The following is a 14,878-nucleotide window of genomic DNA, read 5'->3' as shown; positions in this document are numbered from 1 at the left end:
CCCCTGATTGGCCCTGCTCTGTGAGTGACAGCGGGCAGCGCCCCAACCCCTGATCGGCCCTGCTCTGTGCGTGACAGGGGGTGGCGCCGCAACCTCCCCATCGACCCTGCCTTGAGTGTGACAGGGGGCGGTGCCCCAACCCCCCAATCGGCCCCACCCTGAGCGTGACTGTGGGTGGCATCGCAACCTCCCGATCCGCCCTGCTCTATGCATGACGGCGCGGCGCCCCAACTCCCCAATCGGCCCTGCTCTGAGCCTGACCAGGGGCTGCACCTAGGGATTGGGCCTGCCCTCTGCCACCCGGGAGCAGGCCTAAGCCAGCAGGTCGTTATCTCCCGAGGGGTCCCAGACTGCGAGAGGGCACAGGCCGGGCTGGGGGACCCCCCTCCCCCCGCCCCCCGAGTGCACAAATTTTTGTGCACCGGGCCTCTAGTTTACATATATTAAAACAAAATTTTTTTCCTATGAACATATGGGGGATCATTTTCCCTTTGTCACCTCATAGATTATTTTTTTTAATATATTTTATTGATTTTTTACAGAGAGGAAGGGAGAGGGATAGAGAGTTAGAAACATCCATGAGAGAGAAACATGGATCAGCTGCCTCCTGCACACTCCCTACTGGGGATGTGCCCGCAACCAAGGTACATGCCCTTGACCGGAATCAAACCTGGGACTCTTCAGTCCACAGGCCGATGCTCTACTAGCCACTGAGCCAAACTGGTCAGGGCCCTCCCTCATAGATTATTGAGAGGTTTCTAAGGTCTTAGGGTATGACTGAGAAGAAGTATAGGCCCCAAGTTGGGTGAAAATACACACATATCACATACGGGGGGGGGGGGAGGGGGCAAAAGTAGGTTTACAGTTGTAAAATAATACAATGATTAATAAATAACAATATATAAATAAACTGTTTGCACTGGCCAGTTTGGTTCAGTGGTTCGAGCACTGGCCCAAGGACCAAAAAGTCTCAGGTTTGATTTCCGGGCAAGGGCATGTACTGCAGTTGCAGGTTCACTCCCTGGCCCTGTTGGGGTGTAAGCAGGAGAAAACCGATGGATGTTTCTCACATCTATGTTTTTCTCTCTTTCTCTCTCCCTTCCTCTCTCTCTAAAATAAATGAAAATAATATATCCTCTGGTAAGGATGAAAAAAATCCTTTAATATTTGAGTCTTAAAGCAACCCTTGGATCCCCAAACTTGAAAGAACATGAAGTCTCTGCAAAAGGGTTTAACCCTGATACCCACCTCAAACACATCTGCAGAGGAAAATGGGAAACGAAAAGCATTCAGACTGCTGAGCCTGCCACATGAAGGCAATGGAGGCAAGCATTCCTCCTAGAAAGCATAATCAGGGGTTCACAAGGGACTTCAGCACTGCCATCAAAGCAGGGTCCACCCGAAAGCGATTTTCATTGCCTTTGACCAATAATACTGTGTGTTTTTTCCCCTCTTTTTTCTAATGAAAGTTTTTGCTGCTGGTAGGGTTTTTCTGTGCCTCCAAGCAGCACTAGTATATGTGTGTTTGTAGTGGGAAAAAGTAGAGACAGATACATTGATTTTCATTTATAAAGCACCAGATATATGTAGCTGTACTTAAACATGAAGGAGAAAAATGCACATACTTCAGAAGTTTATAATTTTTAAATTGAATACAATAACTAAATGGGACTTGGGATTATTTGTCTTTGGAAAACAATTATTAACTACTATCAATCTCCTAGCTTTCGACTGAAACAAAAACTCCTTTTTGCCTGGCTGGCGGGGCTCAGTGGTTGAGCATCGACCTAGGAACCAGGTCATGGTTCGATTCCGGTCAGGGCACATGCCCCGCTTGTGGGCTCAATCCCCAGTGTGGGGCCTGCAGGAGGCAGCCAATCAATGACTCTCTCATCATTGATGTTTCTATCTCTCTCTCCATCTCCTTTCCTCTCTAAAAACAATAAATATATACACATATATTTAAAAAAAACGTTTACATAGTCATCTTGTAAAATACTGGCAAATTTTTATGTTTTGTTTCTCATCTTTTCACAATGTGACAAGGATAATCTGTGGGATTCTGCCTTACAATTTAATATCATAACAAACATTTAGTTTAATGAAAAATTAAAGAAAATTTTCATATGTTCTTTATTGTTTCCTGCTCTGAGATGCTCATTTCTAAGGATGTAACTCTTTTTTACAATATGTCAGAGGTTACAAGAACATTTTGCATATACTTCCAATGATGTATCACAAACTATAAATTTAATTTCCTTACTATTAGCAGAATGACTAAATGCTTTCATCTGGCAATCTTGCATGTAAATGGTTTCTATATGGTATATTCCCAATGGTGAGAGATTAAAAAATTATTTTCAGGTGTTATTTATCTTGCCTAGAAAGAGTTCTCACCAATATATAAAAATGGCAGGATGACCCATTTAAAATTGGTCCAAGTTTCAAAATTGGATTATAAATGAACCATGTATAAATAATGCTTCTAAAGTATAATATGCAGTGCTATTTACTGGAAACATTTTGATACGTTAACATTTGGCAAACAGGGGCAGCAGATTTTAAATCTACTTTGCTCTTAGAAATAGCAGTTTTAATGATTTTAAACTTGGATGAATTTACTAAAATCACTCTCTAAACAAACTATTGAGAATGTATTTCATGAACATAACAAGAAGGGCAGAATTCCAAAGCAAATAAGCAGATCCGATCCCAGGCAGTCATTTCCCAAAGGTTATTAGGAGAAGCAGGAATGACACAGATGCTCTGGGAACATTCAAAGGAAATGCTCTCCTGCTGCCTCACTTTTGAGGTAAAGAGTCCAGCAAAGCTGCCTCCTCTTCCTAGTCTGCATTCTATACCTCAGCAAACTGGAAAAGCGGCCAACATAAATTCTTCCCAATAATCCTAATCAATGCTGCAATAGGTATCCCGCCTACTCCAAATGGCAGAACTGCCAGTCAAGACTGCTTGATCCCATCCCTGGCCGGTTTAGCTCATTGGTCAGAGCGTTGGCCTGGAGACCCAAGGGTCTGGGTTTGACTCTCTGTCAAGGGCAATGAAAAAAAATACTGTTTGATCCCTGTCAAAATGAAATAATAACAAACTATGTCAATATTTGGCCAAAGCACACGCAAAAGTATTTCCTTAATAATAAAATATATATTCAATTACTTTAATTAACAAACATGAATATATAATACTAGGGGCCCAGTGCATGAATCATGCACCTTGAAAGGAACTATGGGTCACGAGGCTGTGGTGGGCATAGGGGCGGGTCTCGGCCTATCCTCCACACCCCCACCGGGCCCCTCCCACACCCTCAGCAGGCAAGAGCAAGGCCAGAGTGTGGGAGTGGCGGCAGCAGGTGCTAGCAGTGGGTGTGAGCAGCAGCTCCAGCGCTGCCTGCGGGTGCGACTGGGGCTGGCGCCAGGTGCTAGCAGTGGGCAGGGCCATTGCCAGAAGCTGCCTGTGGTGCAACTGGGGCCGGCTCTGGCAGCAGGTGAGAACAGGGCCATTGCCAGCAGTGGGTACCAGAGACAGCTGCCGGTCCTGATCTCCCCTCAGGAGCAGGGGGGGAGGTGGAAAAGCCCTGAGGGGTGATCAGGGCAGCAGCCACTACTTGCACCCACTGACGGTGCCGAGCGATCAGGGCCAGCACTGGGTGCCAGCAGCGGGTGTGAGCAGGGCTGGCACTGGCAGCAGGTGCAAGCGCCAGGTGGGACTGTGGCACACAGGAGCAAAGAATTTTCAGTAACCACCAGAGGCTCGCCCCGATGACAGCAACCAGTGCCTGCCTTGGTCTGGCACCCCCCTCACCTGCTCCACCATCCCACCGCAGCTGATGCCTGCCATGTTCCACGCTCTGCTGCCTGCTGCCGCCATGATCCACGTGTACCCCCTTTTGGTCAGCACACTTCATAGTGACCAATTGTTCGGTTGTTCCGCCGTTCGGTCTATTTGCGTATTAGGGTTTTATATAGAGAGAGATTATGCGAGAATATAAAGTAATGAGTCATTTATATTAGAAAGATAGACTTGCATAAGTATGAAGGATATCCTTTGATTAAGAGTTTCCAGAAGAGTTTAGAATTATAATCTTGGTTGCACAATTATACATGATAACAACTGTAACTTGTTAGAGCCTTTAGATTTACAAAGCACTGACACATATATTATTCAATCATTTATTCTAGTATTCAGGATATATATACTGAGTACCTACTACCTAATTTGAAGCTGAGTTGGAAATTAAGATGTGATTCTATTAATATACAGATGGTAGTTGGAATTAGAAGAGTGTATAAACACATCCCAAAAAGAGTGGATTGGCCAAGATACTCTGAAAAATGCTAACATTAATGGTTGGAGTAGAGATGGAAGTATTAGAAAAGAGCAAAGTAACAAATGAATATGGAGTTACAGATATTAAGGGTATTAAGAGCAGCAGAGAGAGGTAGTAATTATGAAGTTCAATAAGCTAAAGATAAAAGCTTGACTAAGTAAAAAGTATTTGGTGTATTTTATAGTTAGATATGGGTAATAAATATTCACCACCTAGAGGGGTAGTTGATTGGCCTTCAAAAAATCTATATGTCCTCCATTGACTCAGGAATAAGCATGTGATCTAAATTCAGTCAAATAGAGCTCTTTCAAAATAATTTCAAACAGAAACTATGAGAAAATAATTATTCCTACATTAGTGATGAGAGGCATAGGAGTTGTGCTATATTGATTTTAAAAATGTCCAGAAAACATCATCCCTCCCTATTACCATACTTTACTGTGACTTTCTAATAAGAAAAGGAGGATAGTATTTACCACCCTTTGAATTTAGGCTTGCCTCATGACATTCTTTAGCAAATATAATGTGGAGGACTAGATGGTGTGCCATTATGATCCTAGGATTAAAGAGGCCTTGCACATTTCTACTCTCTATGTTGGATTCCTGCCTTCATGAAATCAAATCTGGATATCCTGTTGGATGATGAGAGACTGTGCAGAAGAGAATTAAGTGGGACGCAGGCAACAGCCAACTACAGCAATCATCAGAAGCAGAGTTCAAAACTTCCCTAGCTGACATATAGCTCACTGAAGACACATGAGGATGACCAACTGAGATTTGAAGAAACAGAAGGTCCACTAAACTAATTCTAATACAAAATTACTGATAGTCAAATCATAAACTAAATAAATCAGGGGTTGGCAAGCTATAGCCTGGAGACCAAATCCAGTTTGCTGCCTGATTCTGTAAATAAAGTTTTACTGAAACATCAGCACAGTCATTTATTTATATATTGTCTATAGCTGCTTTAACATTACAATAGTAAAGCTGAGTAGTTGCAACAAAAACTTTTTGGCCTACAAAGCCCAAAATATTTATTACATGGTTCTTTCCCAATCAAGTTTCCTGGCCTATAAAGTAAATCATTGTTTTATGCCACAAAGTTTTGAATGATTTGTTACACAGCAATGACTGGCTTATACAGAAATAAAAAAAAAATCAGAAGCTCTCAGCAATCATATGTCTTAGTATATGGAGGTAATCCTGGATGCATTAAGAAAGGATTAAGTTGACATATTGATATAAGCAAATAAAATAAATGGAGAAAGACAAAACACTAATAAAATTTTAGCCCCAAATAGTTGTCCTTGATATCCAAATGCACTTATTTTTCTACTATAAAATATGTGGCATCCCCTTATAAGCCCCTTAGAGGCCTGGTGCATAAAATGCATGCACTGGGGGGTGGGGGTCCCTCTGCCTGGTCTTTGCCCTCTTGCAGTCCAGGACCCCTTGGCGGTTGTCCGACTGCCAGCCTAGGCTCAATTCCTGCAAGATCAGGCCTAAGCCGGCAGTCAGACATCCCTCTCGCAGTCCGGGACCCCTCAGGAGATGTAGCAGTGTGCCAAGCGGCAGATGGCCAGGGAGAGGCTTGCGTTCATCCTTGACCACTGCACCTGGTGCAATGGAGTCAGGAGAGGCTCCTGCTATGGCAGCTGCACTCACCAGCTGTGAGTCCAGCTTCTGGCTGAGTGGTGCTCCCCCTGTGGGAGCGCACTGACCACCAGGGGGCAGCTCCTGCATTGAGTGTCTGCCCCCTGGTGGTCAGTGCACATCATAGCGACTGATTGTTCTGGTCATTTGCTTATAAAGGTCGCTTAGGCTTTTTTGTTTAAGTTAAACTTAAGTCTTACTGTTTTTAAACAAAAGAGTTTTAATTAATACACATGCATACACACAAAAGAGAAAATCATAGTTTTTAAATTGCTTAATATTGAAAGTGATTTAATAATTTATGTGCCCTACAGTTCATATAACAAGTATTACATTTTCTTTATTAAATTGAGTTGGATAAACTAAAATAGAAATCACAGAATAAGAGAGGAAGCTGAAGCTGCAATAATATCATACTAATATCATCTTACCTAATAATAGACAAACATGTAAATTGACCATACCTTCGCTATGCTAACCAGCCAATCAGGAGAGTATGCAAATTAACCCAACAAAGATGGAGGTTAATTTGAATACGTAGGCTCCAAGTGGTGAAGTGAAGACTGAAGGCGAGCCGGAGCAGCGAAGATGGAAGACGGAAGGCGGCTCCGGCCGGAGCAAAGGCCTGGGTCTCGGGTGCCGGAGGAAAACTGGTGCCGGCAGCCAGGAGAAGGGAAGGCCTATTGCACGAATCTCTTCGTGCAACAGGCCTCTAGTATATACATAATTCATTATTATTAAATATTAAATATTTTACCATAAAAAGTACCTAGTTTATATAATAAGTGGTTAGTTAAGGGCTAATAACATTTTTTCACTATATTCTGTATTTAAGATTTTTATAAAATAGACTTTATTTTTTAGAGCAGTTTTAGGTTTACAGCAATATTGAGAGGAAAGTACAGAGATCTTCCATATACCTTCTGCTTGTTTTCTTTCTGAGTTTGAGTTTTTTGTATATTTTGGATAACAGTTCTTTATCGGATGTGTCTTTTGCAAATATTTTTCCCAATATGTAGCTTATCTTTTGACTGTGCCCTTTACAAAACAGAGTTTTTCACTTTCATGAAGTTCAGTTTAACAATTTTTTTCTTACAGGGACCATGCTCTGGTGTTGTATCTAAAATGTCATCACCAGCCTGGCCAGTGTGGCCCAGTGATTGAGCATTGACTCATGAACCAGCAGGTCATAGCTCAAGGTCTATGTCTAGATTATTTTCTTTATTTTTTTACATGCACATATACAGTTGTTCTAGTACCATTAGTTGAACAGACTATCACTAAACCATTGCACTGTCTTTATTCCTGTCAAGGATCAGTTGATTATATTTAAGGGGTCTATTTTTGGAAACATTATTTTGTTCCATTGATCTATATCTTTTCTCTCTCACCAATACTATACTATCTTAACTACAGTAGTTTTATTATAAGAACTACGTGACATTATGTAGTTCTCTGCCTCCCTCAGGTCACTCACCCTGGAGGTGTCAGCTGCCTTATTGTGAGTCAGCCCTGCAGAGAGACTAATGTGAAAAGACATGAGGTGTGCTAGCAACCACATAAATAAACTTGGAAGTGAATGCACCAAAGTTGAACCTTCAGAGAAAACTGCAGCTTCAGTGTACAACTTCAAAACAATTTTCTGACTGACCTTGTAAATATGGAACAGAGCTAGTCATTCCCAGATTTCTAATACATAGAAACTATGAAAAAACATAAATGTTTTCTGTTTACAAACACTAAATTTTGAAATAAATTACTAAGTAAAAATGGATAACTAATTTGGTATTTTACAGCTACTGATTTTGAAATTATTGATAATCTATAATAATAAAAGCATAATGCTAATTAGACCAGACATCCTTCCAGACGACCTTCCGGACGAAGCCAGGGCTGTGAGGGAAGCCCGGGTCCTGGGTGCCAGAGGGAAGCCGGTGCTGGCAGCCGGGGGAAGGAAGGCCTACTCTTGTATGAATTTTGTGCATCAGGCCTCTAGTTATTAATAAAAAGAAAATAGGAAACATAGTTAATAGTAGTGCTAGTCATGAGTGCATTGTCATGTATGAACTGTACTCATTATTGATTGTCTTTCTTGGTATTAAATCTATTTTAAAAATCACTGTAAAAATATTCTTTCAACAATTTTAGACTAAGGTTTTCCCCTCAAATGCATAGCAATAGAGCTCTGATGACTTATTCTCCTTTGTGTCACTAAATAACAGATTATAACACTGCTCCCCACATTTCCTGTTGTGAATGTAATAAAATATATTTGATGCAATTTAAAGTCCATGAACATTTAGATCACATAAATATTGGTTTGTACTTGTCATTGTAACTTATAATTACAGTATATGAAAGTACATCAGAATTTCTGTTTGAAAATTGAGTGTATGTAAACTAATAAAAAAAGTGTCATGAGAAAAGAATTGTAACTTAGAATTAGCTGGCTGAAAAGATTTTGAAAATATTTCATCTGAACTGTTGCATATAATAGTGCAATAGCTCACAGATTTTTAGAATGAGGGCATTTTAATGTCAATGATTTATATAAAAATAGTTCTTTTATTTTGCATGTTAATCAAGTGTTGATATTCAGATAGATTGCTGAATATTTTAGAGTAACTCCCTGCTTCTCATTAATGCCAGTGGTCAGCAGTCAACAGGCAAGACATCACTGATGCTATTCGAACTCTTTGCAGTCAGAAGCATGAACTCCAGAATAATTTGTTCTAAAATATTTTACATGATCTTGAATTAGTCATTCAAACTTCTTAAGCAAATATTTCTTAAGCTTTCAAGAAAAAGCTGGGCCTATAATGTAGAAGTTCTTCTTCACTACCATGATACTACATAGAAGGGACGAGGCAGATTTCCCCCTACAGGTTCAACAGGGTCTGACTTGAACATTATGATTTTTACTGCAGTATTCATTTCATTATGCAGCAGGCATATAATTTAAATAAAATGAATTCTACTCCTGGTTCCTAAATTGGATTCTAAGCCAATAGTACCATTCCCATTTTATCACAGAAATTCAGAAAGTTCAAATCTTAGTTAACCAGGTGGAATTCCTCTGCTCCCCAGACAAAACCTATCAGTGCAAAGCTCGATACTTGTCTCTAGAATTTTTGAGACATACAAACTCTAAATGTTCTGAAATGCAGACATAAAACTGGGACAATAACAACCATTTTTCCATGTTGAGGGACATGATCTTGAGGAACTAAAATAACAACAGAGAAGAGCAGAGCTCAAAAAAACCACATACAACTGACCAGTGTTTTGAGTCACAATGAGCAAAACAAGTGAAATAAACATATTTCAAACAGCATGATTGGTATCATAAACAGCTGACAAAATTCAGTTTCAATTTACATTTATCTAAAATGTAAGATATACGTATTTAAAACCTCTATAATAAGAGTTATTAGTTATAACTGAGCCATCAGTAATAACACTCAGCTGTTTTTTAAAAATTTTCCAGTGAATTCTTTTGTGACATCTCTTCAAGAAAAAAAACTGTTTCTATTCCATGAAAGGCCACAAACTCAAATGCATCTTGCTCCGTTAATGACTACATAAATTTTTAAGAATTGTTCCACACTTCCATTAAGTTCATGTTGCTTGCAGTTGTCTATATAGCAAGGCAAATGTTCCAAAGTCAATACACAGAGAACTTCCTTTTAAGCCTATAATCAATAATTGCCAATGATGAATAAACATCAATTATTAACAATGGATGTGGTTTAGGTTGTTTTACTTATGTCTGCTTTTAAAGCCTTGTAATGGATTGGTACTGTCAGGCATATCCACTAAACAGAGTTCACTCTGCTGAAAACACAGAGAAAGGTAAGAATTGTTGACAAGAGATGTTTAATCATCCCAAGTTACCTCTCTTTGATTCAAACATTCACTTCTTGTGATATACCAAAAAGCTGACTTAAAAATGGGCTTTGATGTGTTATTTACAAAAGCAAAAAATTTTGTTACATGTTTTCAGATTTTATTGAGCTAGCAACAAATTTACTACATCAGAATTTGCCAAAGATTAGACATAAGTTTTTCCATTGAACATTCCCGAATAAGAGTCAGGAATCTATTGGAAAAGGAAATGTTACACACTGAGTTGAGATAAGCATGAGGCGGCACAATATGGAAGTAAAGCACATTAAGAGATTTTTTTAAAAGGGTGTTATCTCAAATTCCAAAGATCAGTATGGAGGAAAATTTCAGTATAATATTTATTCGAAGAACTAAAGGCATATGTGGAGAAGAAAATTTTGAGCAGGGCTAACTTATATTTCAAAACTAGAAATCCAAGTAGAATAAAACACAAGCAAATGGTAGGAAATCAATCAATACCTTGAGTTTATACCATGAGAGAAATTGAGTCAACAATGTAACATAGATCTGATTAGAATAATTGGACCTATTTGGAGTGAAAGAAATGATGATGGGATTAGTTATTTAAAGTACATGATTATTAATCCTCAATCAATTATATGTATTAACTATGTGCCTACTTCCTGCTAGTTTTTTCAAGTTTGAAGTATTACCTTTATTCTTAAAATAGCCTTGTAAGGAAACCATGATGATAATATTTATTCCACGTGGGTAACTGAGGTTCAAAAATGTTAAGTAACATGCCCAAGACACTACAGCTAAAAAATAAACAAAACACAGTTAATCTTATTGTACCATATCTAATTTGTGGCCTCACATTGGTGTCTTGTGTAACAAACAGCTAGGATTAAGAGAACTTAAAATACAATGTTTGATATTCTTGTAATTTGCAGTTTTCCCAATATCTCATCTCTTGACTATATCAATTTCCTAGAAATACAATGCATTAAATAAGCAGTACAGCACTTAGCACCATTATTTATGCTTTGGTACATGATATCAGAATATATTTCCTCATCAGATTCTAATTCTGAATTTCTAGTGAGAATAGGATTTCTACTAACAGTAGCAGCTGAGGTTGTAGATTGTCTTTCCTTGACCTAAAGCATGCTTTCTTCCAAAATTTTCTGTGACAAATGTTAGGGTTTCTGACACATAGCTCTAGTTTTCAAGGCTCTGTAGACTGGCTGCCCTTATGTGCTTCCCTGATTACTTCACTCACTCTGAAACCCACTGAATTTACACAACTGGGAGTTTCAAAAGGGAGATTTTTGTCCTCTTTCTCCCAGGGGATTTTTTCATGTGTTCTGCCAACAAATTAGACATTTTATACTTTCACAGACATTCTTCTTTGAATGCTTCCTTCTACCAAGCTTTGTCTCTTGATTGGTTTAATTGTATTAAATTTAGAATCCTCTAAACTCTTGCTCGTTCTTTTGAAATATATAAAGTAATTCCTCCACTTGTAATTATTTATTGACACAGAATATCACTGAAGTATGGATTAAGACAACTAAGATGAAATATAATTGATAAGTAAAAATGAAACAGACCATTTTACAATATTATTACAATTTTTAAAAGAGTTCAGGTTTACAATGATTTAAAACATTTGATTAAAACATAATTCTCTTTTATATATTTAAATACTTGTAATTTTTTTTGTTCTTAATTGTATGAATAAAAATTTTGAGTCTGAAGATATTTAAATAGAAATTGGAGAGCCAAATATAAGTTTAAATGTCAAGTTGTTGTGTTTTGTTTTGTTTTTGGCCTCTAAAGCATACATAATTAAAGTTTAATTCTATAGCAAGGTGTGCCCAATGTTTGTCTTGGATTTTATCAAACTTAGTACAAACCAGATAACTGGAGAAGCAGGTTAGTTTAAGAACAAACAAACAAAATTATGAATATATTGTTTGTAGGATTTATCCACTTAAGTATCTATAGGATAAAGAATAAAGTCCAATATAAATTAAAAACCAGTTAATTTACATAGGACATATTGGTTTCATTATAAACTTTACTATTTTATTTGCTTTTATATATAACGCAATCTCCAAACATTACAAAAAAATGAAACCTAATATTCCGATCAAATCACATCGAAGGTATATTCTCAAATGTCTGTGTTTTATAGAATTTAGTTTGAAGGTTAAATCATTGCTCAATTTCTCCAAGCTTAGAGATCTAAAATGTTTGCTTTCTGAAAATAGAAAAGAAGTGCTTTACTATTTACCTTTGGGAATTCTAGGCATTTACCAAAAAAGAACATGTATTGAAGAGACTGGGAGTGTATTACCTGAACCTTTGCTTTGTGGTCAGATGCTTTTTCTATAAATTGAAGTGGTTCTACATAACTCAATGTCACATCATTCTAACAGAATCAAATGTGATCATACTCCCATCAATTCCACTTCTTATAATTAAGTGTCAATGTTGTACACCTGAAACTAATATAATATTATATATCAATTATAATTTAAAATTTTTAAAAAAGACTTTTAAAACATTATTTAAATTGATATAAATATCTTAAAATTGTTATAAATTAAATAAGAATAAAGACTATATTCTTAAAGCACAGTTATAAAAATATGCTATATTTAGGAAAAAAATGAAATGTACCTATAATACCTTTTATGATATATTATTTAAAATTCAAATAGTTCAAATGGGATATTTGATATCCTGTTATGCTTTTCCAGAACTAATTCATTAAATGAAACAGTGTATAAACAAAACTCAGAGGAGATCAGAAGAAAAAGATAGCTTGAAGAAAAGATAGCATGTTATGATGCTAGAAAATATTTAAGTGAAATATTTTGTAGGTTGAACTTAACTAATCCCATTTATTACTTTAACTAATTAATGAAACTTCATATATTTCAGAAAAGTACATAATTTGTTCCTGCTTTTACCAATAACTTAAGTGTCTTTGTTCATTTTTTGGCTACATAAACTACAAAGTATTTAAATAGTCTCGAATTATCTCTTTGTCTTTCTCTTTGTCTTTCTCTCTCTCTCTCTTCCTCTCTCTCTCTCTCTTCCCAACTAATATCTCCTAGAGTTCAGGATCTTTGTCTCCATTTCAACTGTGTTTCCTTGGTACTTAATATTATGTTCATATTGTAGTGAAATCTTAATTCTTACTAAATAAATAATCAGAGGAATAAATACTATCTTCTTTTTCCAAAAGTATAGTCCAGAGAGGGAAAATATAGATAAAAACAACATTGAGTGTAGAGCCATTTCTGCTAAAAATGAGAAAGGCAAAATCCTCTTAAGGAGAGTCTTTTGAATTTCAACATATTTTACATTGCCAAAGTTTTTTGAAAATAAAAAATAAGACTATATTTGGTCCTCGACAAGGAGATTGATTTTCTAATTGAGAAATAAACAGTAAAGAGAAAATTTATGTCTGCTGGTAACACATTCTCTTGGTGTTCCTTCTCAGAAAATGCCATGATTTTGTCTTCATTCCTGAACATTTTCCTGGATATAGAATTATAGATTGACAGTATTTTTCCATTCAGCACTATAAAAATGGTGTGCCAGTTCCTTATGATTGCAATGGTTTATTTTGAGAAATTGGGATTCATTCAAATTATTTTTCCATATGAAATATATTGCTTCACTTTCATTTAAAAAATCTGAGGAGACAATGGGGGGAATAAAGACACATTCTTAATACCTTAATCAATAAAAAATTAAAAAAAAACAATAAAAATAAATTCAGGTAAAAAAAAATATCTGTAGTTTTCTAATATATGACCAGGATGTGTCTTAAAGTGATTTTCTTTGAGTTTATTCTGTTTGAAATTTGTTCAGCTTCTTGAATCTGTAAGATTATATCTGCTAAATTTGGGGAATTTTCAGCCATTATTTATTCAAATATATTTTCAGCCTCACCATTTTCTCCCCTTTTTCCAGGACTCTGATGATACAAGTGTCAGATATGTAGTTATAGTCCCACATGTTCCTGAGATTCTATTTTTGTTGCTGTTGTTGTGTTGCTTTGTTTTTTAGTCTATTACTTTAGAATTGTTTAGATTGGGTAATTTCTATCTCAGCTTCTTCAAGTTCACTGATTCCTTCCTCTGTACACCTCATTCTGCTATTCAGCCAATCCATTATTATTTTTTAAATTTTTATTGCATTTTTAAATTTCTAACATTTTATTTTAGTTCTTTATTTCTTTATTAAAACTTTCTGTTTACACATTTGTTTCAATCATTTAGTAATAACTCATTAAAACATCTTTATGATAGATACTTTGACATCCTTGAAAGACAATTGAACCTAAGTATCCATTGACAGATGACTAAATAAAGAAATTGTGGTATATGTTCATAATGGAATATTATTTCACCTTAAAAAATAAGGAGATTTTGCCATTTGTGACAATGTGGATGAAACTGGAGGATGTTATGCTAAGTAAAATAAACCGGTACAGAAAGAAAAATAACCCTACATAATCTCATTTCTATATAAGGTCTAATAATGTGAAATGTATAGAAGCAGAGATTTAAATGGTGGGGATTGGAGAAAGGGGGGACATTGATCAATGGTTATAAAGTTGCAGTAATATAGGATAAGTCTAGAGATGCTATGTACTGCATGATGACTATATTAAATAATAAATAAGTGAATACTAGAAATTTGCCAACAGAGTAGTTTGCAAAAGTATACAGGTGAAAAGTAAGAAGTTGGCAGTAGATGGTATCATCCAGAGTTGCAAGAAAATATTGTCCAGAGCAGAAAACTTCCTTAAAAAATAAGTAGAGAAAAATGAAATAGTTATGGGAGTTACTTTTCTTAATTTAAAAAGAAACTACTAGAAACATCAAAGTTGGTATCTGACACCTAAACAAAACTATGTTAATAAAGTGTTCTTAGAAACCTATTTAGATATTAAGACATTAAGGTATACCCTCACATACTGTTATGTATTATTTTTTCTTATAAAATGAA

This window comes from Myotis lucifugus, unplaced genomic scaffold, assembly GCF_000147115.1.
Source record: "Myotis lucifugus unplaced genomic scaffold, Myoluc2.0 scaffold_407, whole genome shotgun sequence".
Classification (NCBI taxonomy): domain Eukaryota; kingdom Metazoa; phylum Chordata; class Mammalia; order Chiroptera; family Vespertilionidae; genus Myotis; species Myotis lucifugus.
The sequence above is the reverse complement of the archived record's forward strand: the minus strand, read 5'-3'. Positions refer to the sequence as shown.